The sequence below is a fragment of the Pseudopipra pipra genome, chromosome 10, assembly GCF_036250125.1.
Source record: "Pseudopipra pipra isolate bDixPip1 chromosome 10, bDixPip1.hap1, whole genome shotgun sequence".
Lineage (NCBI taxonomy): Eukaryota > Metazoa > Chordata > Aves > Passeriformes > Pipridae > Pseudopipra > Pseudopipra pipra.
In genome coordinates, this window is record NC_087558.1 from 18,169,316 (window position 1) to 18,186,048 (window position 16,733).

Consider the following 16,733-nt stretch of genomic DNA (forward strand, 5'->3'; position numbering starts at 1 on the left):
AATTTGAAACTTGACTAATCTGAGTGTTTAACATCCCTGTTTCAATGAGTGAATACTCGACAAAACTTATTTTATTAAACCTAATGTTCTCTTTTTTCCTTTTACCCCATTTTTATCTTCTGTTTCCATATTTCAAGCCAAATAGCCACAGTTCTTCATATTTGCACTGTAGTAAATATTTCCTCACATATAGTAATTACTGTAGAACTAAAATTATGCAAATTAGAAGGAAGGAAATGTCTACTGTTTCTTTGTATGTTGGAACAGTAAAAATGTGGTTGAGTTGGGTTTCAAAAGTTTTACTACCAGGAAGATGTTGGGAATTCTGAAGAATGCTGTTCACTGGGACATGCAACATATTTTCTTTTAGCTATTTCAGGTAAGAAAAGGATGAGTGTTAAATACTACCAATATTTCTGGCTCAATAATATTGAAGGCATCAAAGGTCATGTGAGCAGAGTTATAAGCTGCCTAGAATGCTTTGGTTCTAGTCTTGGCTTTCCCCACTCTTCATCCATCAGTATATCTTTCAGTATTTGTGTTTCACCTCTTCATTTATCAACCTCCAATACTTCTTTTGCATCAGATGTTTTGGCATCTTCATATGTGCTCTGCTTAACACGTACTAGGGCTCCTTTGCTGGTTGGCCCTGAGTATGGACCTTGCTGGGGCTGGTTTCTGGTTCCACCCTTTCTTTCCATCTGATGCTACCCTGGAGTGAGATTGGTTTAGCAGGAATTGTCTTCCAGAGAAGAAAGGAACTGGATGACAAAGTATAGAGACTAGCTGTATTTATTTCCAAGAGATAAGCTTCTAAAGATGTTACTTGTTTAAGCTGAGCTGATATTGGCAAACAAGGCATCAGGCACAGTTTATAATGAATCCTATGTGGTTTATCATATATCTTTACAAATGGGCAGAATCTGGCCTTTCTGTATAACTTGGCTGCTCGTGATGAAGTGATGTTCATGTGGGGTTTTTTGAGTGAATACATGAGTAAAAAGTCTTGCTTCAGTACAGGTTAACCTGCAATGTGTCATAGGGAGCTTGTGGAGTAGGTCTAGCCAACAATTTCCTTTTATCAAACAGCAGTTATGGATTTGTATGGCAGCTGTATGTGGGCCCCCTGAGGCTCCTGTGCCTGGTAACATAGAGGCACTCAGCAAAAACACACTGCCCTGTACTGAACAATTCAGAGCAAGAGAACAAATAAAAATAATGAGGTGATGTGAAGGCAGAGGTTCAAGGAACTACTATTGTTGTCTAACCCCAAAGAGAGTGATAGCCCTTATAAGTCTGTATCTGATAACCCCCCTTTGAACTGAAGTAAAAGACTATGGTGTTGTTATTGAAAGTCTTTGCTTCTGTTTTTGCTACTGCCTTGAATGTAGGTTATCTCATGGTCATGGTGATGAATTGTGTACAACGATCATGATTTGAAAGTATTCTTATCAACACTGGGGTTTTCTTTAAGTGCTAAAGTGCAAAGCATTGTAGAAAGTATAGCTTTGAATACGTGTATAGCTGTAGTGTACATTTATACATCTTAGTTCAGTGGGATCTCATATCAGATATATAAAAAATATCATTACCTGGGGACAGAACACCTCTTTGTTATGACAAGTAAGGACACGTCTCTCTTCTGTGCCTTTTCAAGTTATATCTTGAACTGAATGATATCTACTAAAGTTATGCTAAATGCAATGAAGCTGCCAGCAGATTTTTCGCAGTGGAACTGGTTGTGTTTCATCCTGGTAACTCAGGGCTCCAGCAGATGAGCTGAAAACCACGCTGCATTGCTCAGGAGACAGGTTTTGTGTGCCACAGACTTGCTGTTATGAGCAGCACTAATTGTTATCCTTTTCTGCCATCCCTGCAGAGGTACAACACAACAGTCTACCCCACCCTTACAAAAGGCCTTGTCAGAGATGTGTCCAAGCAGAGGTGGGGGTTGTGGAAGAAACCTTATGAATCTGCCAGTTTTGATGAATAAAGAGATAAGGGGTGGGAAAGGAATTTCAGATTCCAGTGCTTTTAATTCAGTGCATGACCTAAGCTAAGTGTGCTTACCACAGATAGTATTGAAAAAAGCTAGACATTTTTGTCTAATTCCCAGCATTGCTGTAAATTCACTATATTATTTAACCCTTTTAAACTGAGGTTGCAGGCTGTAAACAGGTGTGAGCATTTTCTTACCAATTTCAAGTTCCCTTTGGAGCTGTATCTTTTCTTTCTTTTTAGTGCTGCAGTAATACAAATAACCCAGATGGGAAGATAAAGTCTGCAATAAAAATGTGTGACTCTGGAGGCTGGGTGCAAGCTGTCAACAGCTGGTATCCATAAGAAATGTCATGATTATGTTATCTAGCAGAGTTATGGTTCAATTCAGTCTGATCAGACATCCGAATTTTTTTCCTCTGTGAAGTGTGCTGACTTAGAATACAGGTCAATTTTCTCTTCCTTCAGAAAGTAGAGGGGGAAAAAGCACTGTGCCATTCTTAATATGCTGGGAAAAGACTGCTCTCTAGTGTCGAGTGACGGGGTAATTCTAGGAAACGCTGCAGTCACGTATTCTGCATATTGCAGCAGGCACTGAGATTTGATTTAGGCTTGTTCTGCTTACAGAGGGAGTAACAATTTGATAGAGGGCATTTCAGAGTGTGTATTTGCTGACAACCTGAGACATTTTGCAATTACTACTTATTTTTGCCAACTATTTGATGGTAATCTATCTCTGCACGATTAGCAAAAGTCAAAGCCTCCTGCCATTCTCAACCAGTTGCTGGAATTGACTGACAGGTGTGGGTTATGCCAAGATTTAATTCTATTTTTTGAACAGGGGTAAGCAAAAAGAAAAGCAAAAATGTCACATCATTCCTGCAAATTTTGACAAGGATTAAAAGTCCTGTAGGTGAACAATCGTTTTCATCGGGACAGAGAGACAGAGCTCCAGAGGAATCAGAAGTTAAGCGATTCTAGCAGAAGAAAACCTGCCACAGTCTGAGACCAAAGTTTTCATTTACATCTCTGTGCTGCCCTCTGCAGGACATGATTTAGTTTGGACCAAGCGTTTTACTGTTTGCTGCTATGTTGATGACTATAAATTGATACGAATAAACAAGAATAGAAATTAGAAAAGCTTTTTAAATAATAGCCATAACTAGCACACAGGTCTTTTCCTAACAGCTAACTTAAGTCATCTTTCCTATATTTTAATCCTATTACTTCCTGTAGATGTAAAGGTCAGTTTATTCTCTCCCTTTTATCAGCAGTCTTTGCAGAAACACACCTAAGATTATCTGAGACCTTTTCCCGTGTGTAGATGTTCTTTATCAAGTCAAACCTCCAGGATGAACAGTTATGCTGATCAAACCAGGTTTATGTACCTCACTACCAGCCCTACTTATGCAATTAGGACATGTTTAAAACTTCTCTAATAGAGAAAATTCTGTTTGGTTTTAACGTAAAAGTCACATCCTTTTTAACTGGTAGGTTTCTTTTCTCCTCTTTTTTCTCTCTTATTTTTTTCTCTCTTTTTTTTTTTCTCTCTTTTTTTTTTCTCTCTCTTTTTTTTCTCTTTTTTTTTTCCTCTCTTTTTTTTTCCTCTCTTTTTTTTTCCTCTCTTTTTTTTTCCTCTCTTTTTTTTTCCTCTCTTTTTTTTTCCTCTCTTATTTTTTTTCCTCTCTTATTTTTTTTCCTCTCTTATTTTTTTTCCTCTCTTTTTTTTTCCTCTCTTTTTTTTCCTCTCTTTTTTTTTCCTCTCTTTTTTTTTCCTCTCTTTTTTTTTCCTCTCTTTTTTTTTCCTCTCTTTTTTTTTCCTCTCTTTTTTTTTCCTCTCTTTTTTTTTCCTCTCTTTTTTTTTCCTCTCTTTTTTTTTCCTCTCTTTTTTTTTCCTCTCTTTTTTTTTCCTCTCTTTTTTTTTCCTCTCTTTTTTTTTCCTCTCTTTTTTTTTCCTCTCTTTTTTTTTCCTCTCTTTTTTTTTCCTCTCTTTTTTTTTCCTCTCTTTTTTTTTCCTCTCTTTTTTTTTCTCTCTTTTTTTTTCCTCTCTTTTTTTTTCCTCTCTTTTTTTTTCCTCTCTTTTTTTTTCCTCTCTTTTTTTTTCCTCTCTTTTTTTTTCCTCTCTTTTTTTTTCCTCTCTTTTTTTTTCCTCTCTTTTTTTTTCCTCTCTTTTTTTTTCCTCTCTTTTTTTTTCCTCTCTTTTTTTTTCCTCTCTTTTTTTTTCCTCTCTTTTTTTTTCCTCTCTTATTTTTTTCCTCTCTTTTTTTTTCCTCTCTTATTTTTTTCCTCTCTTATTTTTTTTCCTCTTATTTTTTCTTTTTTACATTTTTAATACCATGTACCAAAATGGTAAAAGAAGTGGCTAAAATGATCACTGAAACTTCTTATGTAATGCTAATTCTAACACTTTAAAAGCTGTCCTTATTGAAAGGATGTTAGCTGAAGGAGTAATGCTCTTCTGTCTAGGATGTTACGTGTGTGAGGTCAGGTAGTAGAAAGAGGTCATGTAAATTACAGAGATTGGAGGTTTTAGGTGAAACTGTAAACATGTGTCGGATCTTGTCTGGTAGAGGGGGGAAAAAAGAGAGTGGGTTAACTTTTAAGACAAGCTGAGGAAACCTGCAAATTGATCTAGAAACAGATATGTTTGCTTTCAGTTCATTTATTGGCTGGAACAGATTAAAACCAGCAAATCTCTCCTTTTAAGAAAATAGAGCTGGTTAAACTGCAGCTTGGTTCAAGTGAAGAAAAAGATTCATGTGGAGCTAGTGTATTCCTGGCTCCCAGCCATGCAGAGAATTGAGGAATCACTTTCCCATTATTTCAGTTGTCGCCCTGCAGGCTCTGATGGCATCAAGATATATGTAATTCAAAAATGTCAGTATCTTTGAGAGAAGAATTCTCAGGGAAGAGCTGTTTCCCACTGCTTTCCTCCCTGCTTAGAGTGGAGATAGGTGTTCCTTGGAGTCAGCCACGTGCAAAATCCCAGTCTGCACAGCAATGTAGGGAGGGAATTCCTGCTGCTGCTTGACAGCTGGAAAAGCAGAAGGCAGCAGAGGTTGCAAAGGCTGGCCCTCCTGGTGGAGGGAGCCTGAGGAGTTTGGACTTGTTGGATAAGTAATGTAGAATCAGAGCTCTGAGAGAGCACATCTGAGCAGCTGCAGGGAGTATAGAGTATCTTTACCAAAACAGCACAAATGTTCTGCTGAAATTAGTTGACTAATAATTTCCCACTGTACTGGTTTCCCACACACATAGTCAGCTTTTTCTTTGAGTTTGCATGGCCTGGCTGATGTTGGCACTATCCATCAGCAAGGCTGACTCTTTGTGCTCTCGGAGAAAGTAAGTCTTCCACTTGCTTGCCTTCAAGAGCTGAAGGGTGAATCTGATTCTCCTCAAGCAGCCTATTCCAGCTCAGACAGAAAAAAAAGGAGGACCCTCTGACCCAGCTGGTGCTGTGTATGGTAGGTGGCAAAGATTCTGTCATTGCTGGCTTGGAAGGTAGTGTTGGGAGCAAATGGGTTTTTGTAAACAATTTCAATAATTCTTTAGAATCAGGGAAGCTAATGAGCACAGATATGTCATACTAAGAGGAGTGAAGGTCTGGCCTATCTTACGTAAGATATGTGATAATTTTTTCCACTTCAAGGACAAGAGAGCGTGTGGATTTAGTGGATGGTGCCATTAGAATTAGCAGTTCTATGTTTCAGTGAGTGGTGGGAATGTGCCAGGAGGAAAATGTTTACTTCTGCTGTAGTTAGAAAAGCAATTTTCAGAAAATCTGAAAGTGTCTGGCTTTGAATTAGTTCTGGACTCTTTTGCTGCCTCTTGAAACTATTATCTGTCCATGGAATAGAGTCTAAGGAGTGCATTTGATTTGCCATGTGTCAGAAGCATGGAGAAGCAAAAACAATGCAGAAAGCATGGAAGGTGTGTATCAGGAATGTCATGGCTTGCAGTCAATGTAACCTAGCAACCTTCTGCAGCCCACAGGGAAAAGTGTGGGCAAAAGGGGACAATAAGAGCACTTCACAGAGCGAATATGGACTACAGGGAATTCTGTTTCCTTAGGCAAGCTGTTAACCACATCTGCCAAATGTTGTTACTGTACTGTGAAAAGGTACATTTCCTCCATAAGAATTTAAGAAACAACTTTTGGAAGGATGCCCTAGGGAAACTTTATTCAAAAGTCAGAATTTGGCTCTTTGGGGAGCAGAAGTTAATGTGCAGCACCACACCAGCATGGAATGAAGGTATTGCTTTGTGGAGGATGCATTCTCTTAACTCTGCTCCCTACAGTGTACATAAGACTTCTTAAGAACTGAAGGCTCTGGTGACACACCTCATTGGGGTGAAGTGTGAAAGGAATCTAAAAAATTCCTTAGTAAGAGAACATTTTATCTAAATAAATCAGTAGTTACAATGCTGATGTGTATGTTACCCTTGTTTTACGCAATATATATAGATTGGGAGAAGGACATTGCTCTCAGCTGACTGTTATCTAAACACACAAATCACTTCTTTTTGCTCTTTTTAAGCAAAATACGTTTGTAAGTTACCCCATAGGGTAAAATCTTGCTTTATGTTGAGATCTAATCAAATCCCTCTGCAGGTGTGGTCTTTGAACAGGCTTGAGATCATACTGTAGGTATATCAGTGTAATTTGCATTTTGAAGTCAAAATGCCATTCAAGTCCAATTTAGCTCTTAGTTTGAAGGTATATACGGAATTTGAGCACTGTAGAAGACTTGTATTCAGCTTCTGAATAAAGCATATATTTTTCTCTGATGACACTGAAGACTATTTTTTCACCTCCATTGCTAAACAAGAAATAGATGGTCTTAATCAGAATTTAGTGTTTAACTACTGAACAAATATGTATAAAGTACTTTTCTGTCACTGTTAGTTCTAAACATAATGTTTGTGATTATACAGCCCATCAGAACCCTGAGCTCTGCTCTGATATTTTTATTTTTATTATATTTGATATTTTCTGTTTTAATCAAGCATAAAGGTCAATTGATTTAATTTTGGTTGACAGTGGAGATGCAGTTTAATTTGCAGTCAGGAAGATATTAAAAAGTGATAGCATTTCAAGGACAGCAACAAAAGTCCAGGTGAAAGGACAGAGTCGTGGTATTTTGTCTTGCTTAACTTTGCTAATTTTGATCATCTTACATGATTAAATGCCAGCACTAACATAGTTAAATACACAGCAAACATTGCAACAGTTAATAATGCTGTGTTAATGAGATGAGAAACAAAACATAGATGCATTTTAGTTTTCTAAGTAACTGGAGCAAAAAAGAACTGAATTCTCCAGTGATTCTCCAGTAATTTGAAACACATTTATCTAGAGAATGTGTTATTGGCACATTTATAGTAGATACATTCTTATTAATCTAGGCAGGAAAGCTATTGGCTCAGTGTCTATTAGAAACTAAAGGCATATCAATGTTTATGATTTTTGGTGTTTTTCTTCTACACTGGTGACTTTTTAAATGTATTTTTTTTAATCTGCATCATTATGGAGAATCTCCTTCCTTCTTACTTTTTCCAATTAAAATCTAGATTGCTTTAAATGGATTTAGAGTTAGTATAATTTTTGAGAAGCAAAAAAAAATGCACATTTCTAAGTTAAAAAATATGTGAGCACTGATACAGCAAAGAGCTGCTCAAATATTTTTTGCTGGATCAGGGATTTTGGCTTAAAGTTAGGAATCCTAATATGTTTCTGCACTTGTGCAGCCTGCAAAATTGGGAAGGAAATTCATAGGGGTGAGCTCTGTGAACCAGCAGTGTTGTGAAACAGATAATTTTATACTTCTTTCCTGGTTGGAATGATGGTTTCATACTTCTATTTCAGTAATCAGATTAAACAGAGAAAAGCAGAAACACTACCGAGGGGTGCAGTACAAGAGCATGACCTTGTTAGGACAATTCTTAACACAACAAAAGCTCCTGCTGCATTGTTATTTTGTAACTGGTAGGTCCAGTTGAGCACTTTATGCTGGAAAGTGCTCTTTGCAAAAAATCAATATTTTCTCTATATGTTATTTGGAAGCATTTCTGACAAGAGTAAAAAAGTATTTGCCTTGGGTTGTTTGCATAAAGGTTGTGGTAGTTAGTTAAATCTTTTATTTTTAAGTTAACGTAATCCAGCTCAAAAGGTTTTGTTGAGTGCATCCACAACTGGTTTCACCTTGTAGACATAGTCTTCTGGAATTTTTTCAGTGCAAGGAAGAAAATGGAGGCTAATGGTGACAAATTTCTCCAAAGTTTTTGCAGAGGAGTATAACACGGACAAGAGGAAGGGTGCTCTGGAAGCTTACTGGTTGGGAAGAAAATGGTCTGTTTATGTATGGAACATGAAGTTCAGGAGTCATGGCTCAGTATAAGGTTAAGTCAGTTCATCAAAATGTCAATGAAATACATGGATTTAAAAAATGTCAATTGCTTGTTTTTCATGAAATATCAGCATGACACTGCTTCAAAAACAAGATATTCACATTTTCTTGACATGCATATTATGCAATACATAGAGAAAATGGGCCTTTTGGTGTCCTATTTTGGGAATACAGCAAGATAGCAAAATCTTTAACATGTTCATAGAATTGGAAATTCCAATTTATATGTGAATTTTGTAGCATTATACAGCAGTTGTCCATGTATATTTTACACATATGTAAAGGCTGCAGTGCAGTACACAATAATCCATGATTCCAGTTCAATACCTGCATAGAAAAGTTTTCAGGAGTTGTGCGAAGTCACAGAGAAGAACCAGGTGTCATCAGTGGAGTTACTCCAACAGGAATTGTCCACATGTCTAAATTTCCTTTATGCTGTTCAAACTATGTTTGCATCAGCATCACTTTGATGAGTTTAACTCACTTCTACCAGTGACCACACCAGGTAAAAATCATGTTTGAAGGACCAAGCCCTGCTGCAAGGCAACCCAGAGGCTGCAGCAATTCTGATTCCAGTACTGATGTGCTTTTGGGTCCTTCGGTCATCACTCAGTCAGAAAGAGCAAGCCAAAAGTACAATGCCTTTAGTGTAGGGCTGGAGTAGGTTCCTCCACAAGGAGGGCAAGTGAGAATTGTGGTCCAAGGATTGCTCAGTCTCATTAGTTAAGTGTGGTTTCACGTAAAGCACACAAACATCCTTTGAGCAGAGAGTTATCCCCTGTTCCAGTGTGGAGTGCTAGGTGATAGCTGTGGACACTTGGGTTCTCTTTTTGGGTTACTACTGGTTCCCCATGCCTGAATCTCCATGTTAGGACAGCACTGCCTGAGAAAGCTAGGGGGTGTCAATGAGGATTGTTACTATATTTTTCTTTTCTTTTTTTCTTTTTTTTTTTTCCTCCTACCAGTGACTTGCTGCATTTAGCAGTCTCTGTTTCATCTTGCTATTGGTAAAAGGGATTTCAACACTCCCCTCAAACAAGAGAAACATTTAATATTTGTTAAGGGCTTTGAAATCTTCAAAGAAGGATACTAGAAAAACTTGAAATGAGACAAATTCAGTTTTAAAGGGGTCCAACATTTTCCGTGCACTACAAAGGGTTATTTTGAAATCTGGTGGGGGATGCCTCCTGCTGCTTCATATAGGGAATGCACTTCACTAAGGTCTAGGAATGTTTATTGAAATGTAAAATGAATTTGCAGTGCAAAAATGCAACTGCATTGGCACATATAGCAGGTGCCTCCTGCCACATTTCAAATTGTCAGTCTAAAGTAACTGGCACATGCTGGATATGTCTGAAGTGTCATGAGAGAAGGGAAACTTTCAGAAGACTTGTCTGTCTTTTCACCCATTTCTGTCACTAAAGATGCAGTGTTACAAAAAGCTTGCAATGTCTGAGGAAAACCAGGAAAGAGGTGACTCTTGCTTTTTAGCCTTGGGGGCCTTTGACAGCAGCTGTCTTAGGAAGGTACATTCACTGGCTGAACTCACAGTAGAGGCCTCAGTGTTTCCCCCCCTCTGAAAGTTTTTTGAGCCCTTACAGGTAATGCTGCATCTGAAGGGCAGCGCAGTCCTATCAGCCTGAGCTCATCTCTTGAGCTCAAAATCTCTGGGTGACTCTTGGCAGCACAGCCATGAGGAAAACTGATGGAATGCAGTTCATGTGTTGCTTCTTGGGAGAAGGAGACCTGAGAAGTGAAAGCATCAAATCACATGTGCACCAAGGGCATTTAGTCCAGGGGCCAGACAAAATCTAGGTGGGAAGTAAATCTGAAATACATGTAGCAGAGATGTCAGGGGGGTGAGCATCAGCCACTTTCACCTACTTATCCATTGTTGTTGTGCCAAAATACTTCCTGATGGGACCTAAATTTATGACACTTAATCTGGACAAAATCTCGGACAGTTTGGGAAGGGTGGTGGGTGAGAAACTGTGTTCTTGTGTTTTGCAAAGGGTAGTAAGGAAAGCATCTAAAGAGCTGGTTATTTATTCAACCTTTCTCATCCATAAAGTCAGTTTTTCAGTAAACATGCTGCTGAGAGAATCACCTCTATTATTTATAGGGTGGTGGGTTTTCCAATGTGTGCTCTCACCAATAACTGGAGAAACACAGATTGACTGTATTCTAGTGTGGCTGTTCTCCTTTGTGAACTTCAAAGACAAAATGCCATTTGAAAAACAGGTTAACTAAGTAGGTCAGTATTTGTTCCAGGAGGAGTATGTGTGGTCTTTAAGACACTGAAGAAATTCTTCTTTTTGAAAGTCTGCATTTTACAGCATTGAAGAGTTTGGCAATGCTGGTTTAGCACAGGTCCTTTTTAAAAGCTGCATACTTCAGTGCTAAGGGGATTAGAGTTGAGCTCACTTTAATGAACACCTGTGAAGAGAGTGAACCTGTTCAAAAGAATAGACATGTTGTGCTTCAAAGTAATCCACAGAGAGAAATATGGAGAGCCATTTTAAAAGAATACTGTGCATTCTAACTAGCTAATCCAGTTAAAAGAATAAATTTTCAATGCACAGAAAGGCAAAATACAAAAGAAAGCTGAAGAGAAGGATCGTGTTATACGGTTACATCTTCTGCTGCTATATTTTTTGTTCTTAACCTGAATAAAAGCAAGAACACTCTTATCCATCTGCCTGAAACAGATATTCTGGCGTAATTTTAGTGGGGTTTCTCTACAGTAAGGGGATTATGCATTTAATGGGTGTCAGTTGTAACTCCTCCGTGCTTTTTGGCTAATAGTTCTTCTGATTCCTCAGGAAACGAGAAAATTTTGAGTGAGTTTGTAATGATTACATTCACTAAAGGAGAAATAGTAGAATTTTTGCTGACTGATTATTTTATCACCATTAATACTTCCTTATAATAGTAATGAAATCTTTGAAATATTCAGCTGATGAAATGTTTTATGACAGAGACTGAGCCAGTCTTTTGCAGAACTGAATTTGTGACCTGGCAATGGCTTTAAAAGGCTGCCCCAGATGGCAACACTGGTAAAATACTCAATGAGTAGCACACAAATACTGAAGTGAAGGTCTACAAGGATATTTTCAGAGTACTATCTTGTCTGAATAGAGTAGAAACAAATAGCACCTGGTGTGCCAGAAGGATCCATCTCCTGTGGTGGGAAGACCGATAATAAGCGTCAATTTTTTAAGATTTTTGTTTTTCATTAGATGTCCTGTAACAGTGCTGCCCTTCACCCAGCTGTTCATTCTTTCTGCTGTTGCTGATGTACCGAAGCTTTTCTTGGAGTGGAACTTCTTCACAGATGTTTTGATTAAAATCATACATCATTCTGGCCTCCTCAAATAACTTTTTGTATGGGAAGCATAAAAAATGTACACAGAGATCAAATCAATATAAGAATAAGCAAAAGAAAATTTGTCCTTTGTAACCCTTACTGTCTGAACCTCCTGAAACGCTTTGTAAACTTTAGGCCCTCTTTGAAGGGAGCATTGCTCTCTCCATTTTAAATACAGGTAAAGGGGGAATGAGGGGCAAAGGAACTGAGACCTAAATAAATGAGCTGGGCTGGACTTGAAGGCTGACTTTCCACTTCTGCACGCAGCCAGAAGGACTGTTTGTCTCAATTTGAATGCACAGTAGAGGAGGGAACACGTGCCAGGGAAGTCAGTATCAGATCTAAGTCTGATTCTTGGGGCAATCCCCTCTAATTCATTGTAACCTGGTGTGCTTGGTAAATGCTTCACTAGTAAGGGACTGGAAGGATTGCCACTACCTCACTGGGCTGTCAGGTTCCTGGGGAGAGAAGGTGTCTATGCAAGGGGCATGAGTGTGCTCTGCCCCTATAACAACCCTGCTGCCATCAGGCAGAGGATGGCAGCCCTGCAGGACCCCCCTGCTCTGCTGTGCAGGAGGGGCCGTGTTCCCCTGTGGAGATCAGCCCAGGATGGAGGCTCACTGGCCAAGAGCCGTGTCCCTGCTGCTCTCTTTCCTTGCAGGAATGGTGACAGAACAAGGAGGCTCCTTGGATTAGTGCTCCAGTGCTGTGGGTTTGCTCAAATGGAGGTGTGAGTTTGAAAGAGTTCAGCTCTTTTGCCTACAGGGTCTATTGCTGTTTAATGCTGCAGAGTGAAAACGTTGATACGTCTCTTGTGTCTGGAGACATTGATGTCTCCTGGTATCCTTCATAAGAGGAATTTCTGCTGTGAGGACTAACTCATTAAAAAGTGCATTTAGAGCAATTTAAGGGCAGATTTGCTCTTATTGTCAGATTTCTTTAAGCTGTTCAGATGCGACCCAGTTCACCAGACACAGAAACAAAAGAACAGTGTAATCAAAAAATGTGTAAAACGAAGGGGATGAAAGTTTTTTCTTAAACTGTGTGGAATCAGCTTAAAATGGGCCTAAAATAAGTAGGATTTAAGTGAAGTACAAAAGATCAAACCTCAGAACAAATTGTCAGGTAATTTTAAGAAATCCTCTTTGCTTCTTGTGCTAATAATAAGACTGCTCTGGAAACCCAGATCACTGCTGTTTCAGAGCAAACATCTCTTTATCTGTGTAGCTGCTCTTCCTCTCACCTCAGAACATCAGAGCTGAGCAACTTGTAGTGGTTTGCAACTGAAAAATGGCCCCTGGAAAAATAAAACTGAACCCAAAGGTAATTTGAGGTTTTCTTCTTAATAACTTTGTTGATCCTTTGAAATGGGATAAAAACTCAGTTCCCCTACTAAGTGTGGAGGAAGAGATTCTTTTGCTGAAGTTGAGATGTGCCTTCTATTAGGTGCTGATGGGTTTTATTAAAAAAAAAACAAAACCAAAAAACCCACAAAAACCCGAACAAAAATGAGGGGGGAGAGAGAGATGCTCCTGCTCTTAGTTATTTCTTAAAACTATGTAAATAACTAGGCTTCCAAAAAGTGGACTTTGGTAGTTACTGCGGAAGAAAACCACCAATATGATTTAAGTCCTTCAAATCTTCTTTCTAATAGAGGAGGAATTCTTTGCAGAATATTAGCAAGGGTTTACTTTGTCTCCTTGGGATGCCAGGAGCACAGGGGTAGTCCTGCTTCGTTTCCAGTTATCCCCTCCTGTCCCCTGGGCTAATGTTGGTGTCCCTGGTGCTCAGCCCCTGCCCAGCTCTGGCTGTGCAGGTCATGGCCAAATGACCTGCAGGCAACAGAGGAGGCTGAGTCCTGGGTGGGTCTGATGGCAGGGAGGGAAATGCAGGGTCATCAGGAAATTAATCTGCATGTCAACTGCATGTAGCATAAATTAATTGCAGCTGGTGAATGGCAGGGACAGGTGGATTGGCAGCCTTCAAAAGGTGGATTCAGCAAACTTTATGGAGATCGGGAGCTGTTTGTGCTTGGTTTAGAAGTAAATCACAGATTTGTGTAATCATTTGCTCCAGAGTTTTATTTTATGCAAGCCTAGGAGGTGGTGACTGGCACTGGATTTCATAAAGTGTATATTTGGGGAGTGCAGCAGACGAGCACAGCAGCATGTGCCGCCTATTGTGATACTGTTGCAGAGAGGCTGCTCTGGAGAACATACAGATAAGAGTCCGAAAGGGTCCCTTGTCCTTCCCACTGGAAGAGGTGTCATTCCTGTAAGGCTGCTTCGTTTTGCAGTCAGATTGCTAATTTTCTCAGTTTAAAAAAAAATAAATAATCAAATTCTATCTTAAAGCACTTTAAAATCCAATATATGCTGATCAAATCTTTTAAGACATTAGCAATTATTAACGGGGAAATGGCAGAAGAGACTGCTTGACTTGGATTTTGGGGATGTTTTTGGTACAGCAGGACAAGCAGCAGGGAGGTTACTTTCTGGCTGCAGCTTGGAATATTTGGAATTGTTGCATGGTGGGGGAGGTAAGCTTCTCGAAAGTTTGTTTAGATATCTATAGATACATAATTTTGAAAGTCAGTCTCTAAAGGAACAGATACAGAGAAGAGATGCTCAGGAGCGGGGGAGGAGGGCGGGCTTTTGAGCTGTTTTCCCCATTCCTCCCTCTTGTTTAGGGGAAAAGCCTGAAACGCTTCAAGTCATTATGCGCCGGGAGGATGCCCCAGAACGCCGGGCGTTTCCCAGGGAAGCGCCTGTCGGGAATTATTTCGCTCTCCGCTCACGTTCGCGCCGGCGGCTGCACCGGCGCGGCGCGGGGGCAGGGGGCGGCCGCGAGCCGGCCTGGAGCGGGATCCCTGCGGGTGCCCGAGTGTGGCTATCCCGGAAAAATACGTGTGTGAGGATCCAGGACATTGCTCGCTGTGTAGGATACACTGAGAGGGAACAGGGGAACTCGCAGGATAGGGCAGAACGAAAGCCCATTGTCTCCTCCTTGAAAATCCTGTTAAAAAAAAAAAAAAAGACAGGAAATGAGATGTTTGACAGGTGCTCTGGGTTTAGGTAGTGCTTTAAGATTTACTGGTGGTGCTAGAAAACACCAGTTTCTACACAACGTTGTTTCAACACAAGGTGCTTTCTCCCCTGCGTTTATTGTGAACGTGGTTTTGCTGGCAGGTGGGGTTGGGGTTGTGGTTTTAGTGGGATTTTGTCTGTTTTGTTAATTTTAGGAGATTGCCAAGGGTCATGCCTGGTGGTGTGCTTGTGCTCTGTGCAGCCAGAGTGTGCAGGGATTGGGATGTAAACACACAGGTCTTGTTAGATGTTGGATTCCCATCTCCTTGGGGACTGTCAGGTGCAAGCCCAGGTTTGGCCCCGCACACCCATCACACAGCTGTGGGGTGTCATCACCCAGCTCCTGCCAGGGCTCAGCACACTCAGGACAGGCTGTGTTGGCTGACACTGTACTCTGCAAGTGCTGCTATTTTCAGTGAGGCTGTCACCGCTGAATGGGAGAAAAGGATTGCAGCCTGACCCATGCAGTATTTCTGGGAGTGTTTTTTATAGTGAAAGTGTGCTTTTATTTTAGTTTATTTTTTTAAAAGCAGGAACACTATGACAATTCAGTGTTGTTATTCAGGACCAAGTGTAAAGAAAAAGGAAATGTAGCTATTGTGATTACCCTGCTGAAGTGAAATCCTTACTAACCAGGAAACTTTGATAATTATTTCATCTACATGTCTATCATTTAAGAAAAAAAACAAACAAGCCAAGCTCTTTTTTATTTACAGTAGTTTTCTGACATTGCCTTCCCCCCCTCTCATTTTTCCAAGGTAAGTGAAGAAAAGATGTTATGCTGGTTCCTGCCTTCATATATAAATAATAGTCTAGAGATTTTTGTCAATGAAAATTTCCAGAACTCTTGCATTTGCATACACATAGTTATTTTTTAGGGATTCTGCAAGTGCATGATCTTGCATTTCTTTTTTTTTTTTTTTTTTAAACCACTAGAAAAGAATGAGGAGATACTTTCCTAACTGCTCCTAGTAAGATAAATTTTTTAGGAATGAAGGAATGTGCTGCAGGAAGAAACTTTCATGTAATACACATTGTGCCATACTGGGGGAGTGAAAGTACAGCATTTTATTGCTTGTAAATACAGCAAGTGTTTCACAGGTGACTGTTTTGAAAATATGATAAGTCTGTTTTGCTATGTAAAACATGAAGTACAGGGTTGCTTGACTAGGCTGCTCAGAGTTTATGTGGAACCTCATACGAGTATTGAGGAGGATACATCCTGAAAAATTAGTGTTCAGGGAATTTTTTTATCTACGTGGAAAAATACAGACTTAAAGGTTTGGGTTCTGCATGAACTGGTCTGTACTGAGACGATAGGAGTGACTAGAGGGTAAAAGTGGAGAAAAAGCAATTTAGTCTTGCTGGTGTGGTGGTTTGGGTAGAGGGACCCTGAGTGTATTACGCTCTTGCAGCTCAGAAAGCTGACATGAACTTTCAGGTAATCCTGTGGACTCAGAGTATAGAAGTCACATGATGGAGTTTAGCCACAAATCTTCAGACTTAAACAAAACATATTTTTCAAGTTTATTAAAGGTTTCCTTGCTCTTTCAATGTAAATAGGAACTCTGACCAAACCATGGTCTAGCTAAAAGTGGTATACAAAATCTGGATCAATAATTATGTGCTTGAATTCAGCACCTGACTTGCAACACTTGATAGTTTAGAAGAATTTAGAAGAAGATTTGGAGAGAGCTTATTATGAGGGCTTGATGTGCAGGGAATGGTGCAAAATGACAGACTCACCTCATTGCCACTGAGCAGCAGTACCTTCCAAAGCTCAGTAGCTCTATTCCAGCTCTGAATCCCAGTCTTTATCCTGAGGCCTTTCAGGCTTAGGCATGGCAAAGTGTTAGCAATTGGTGATACTGCTTG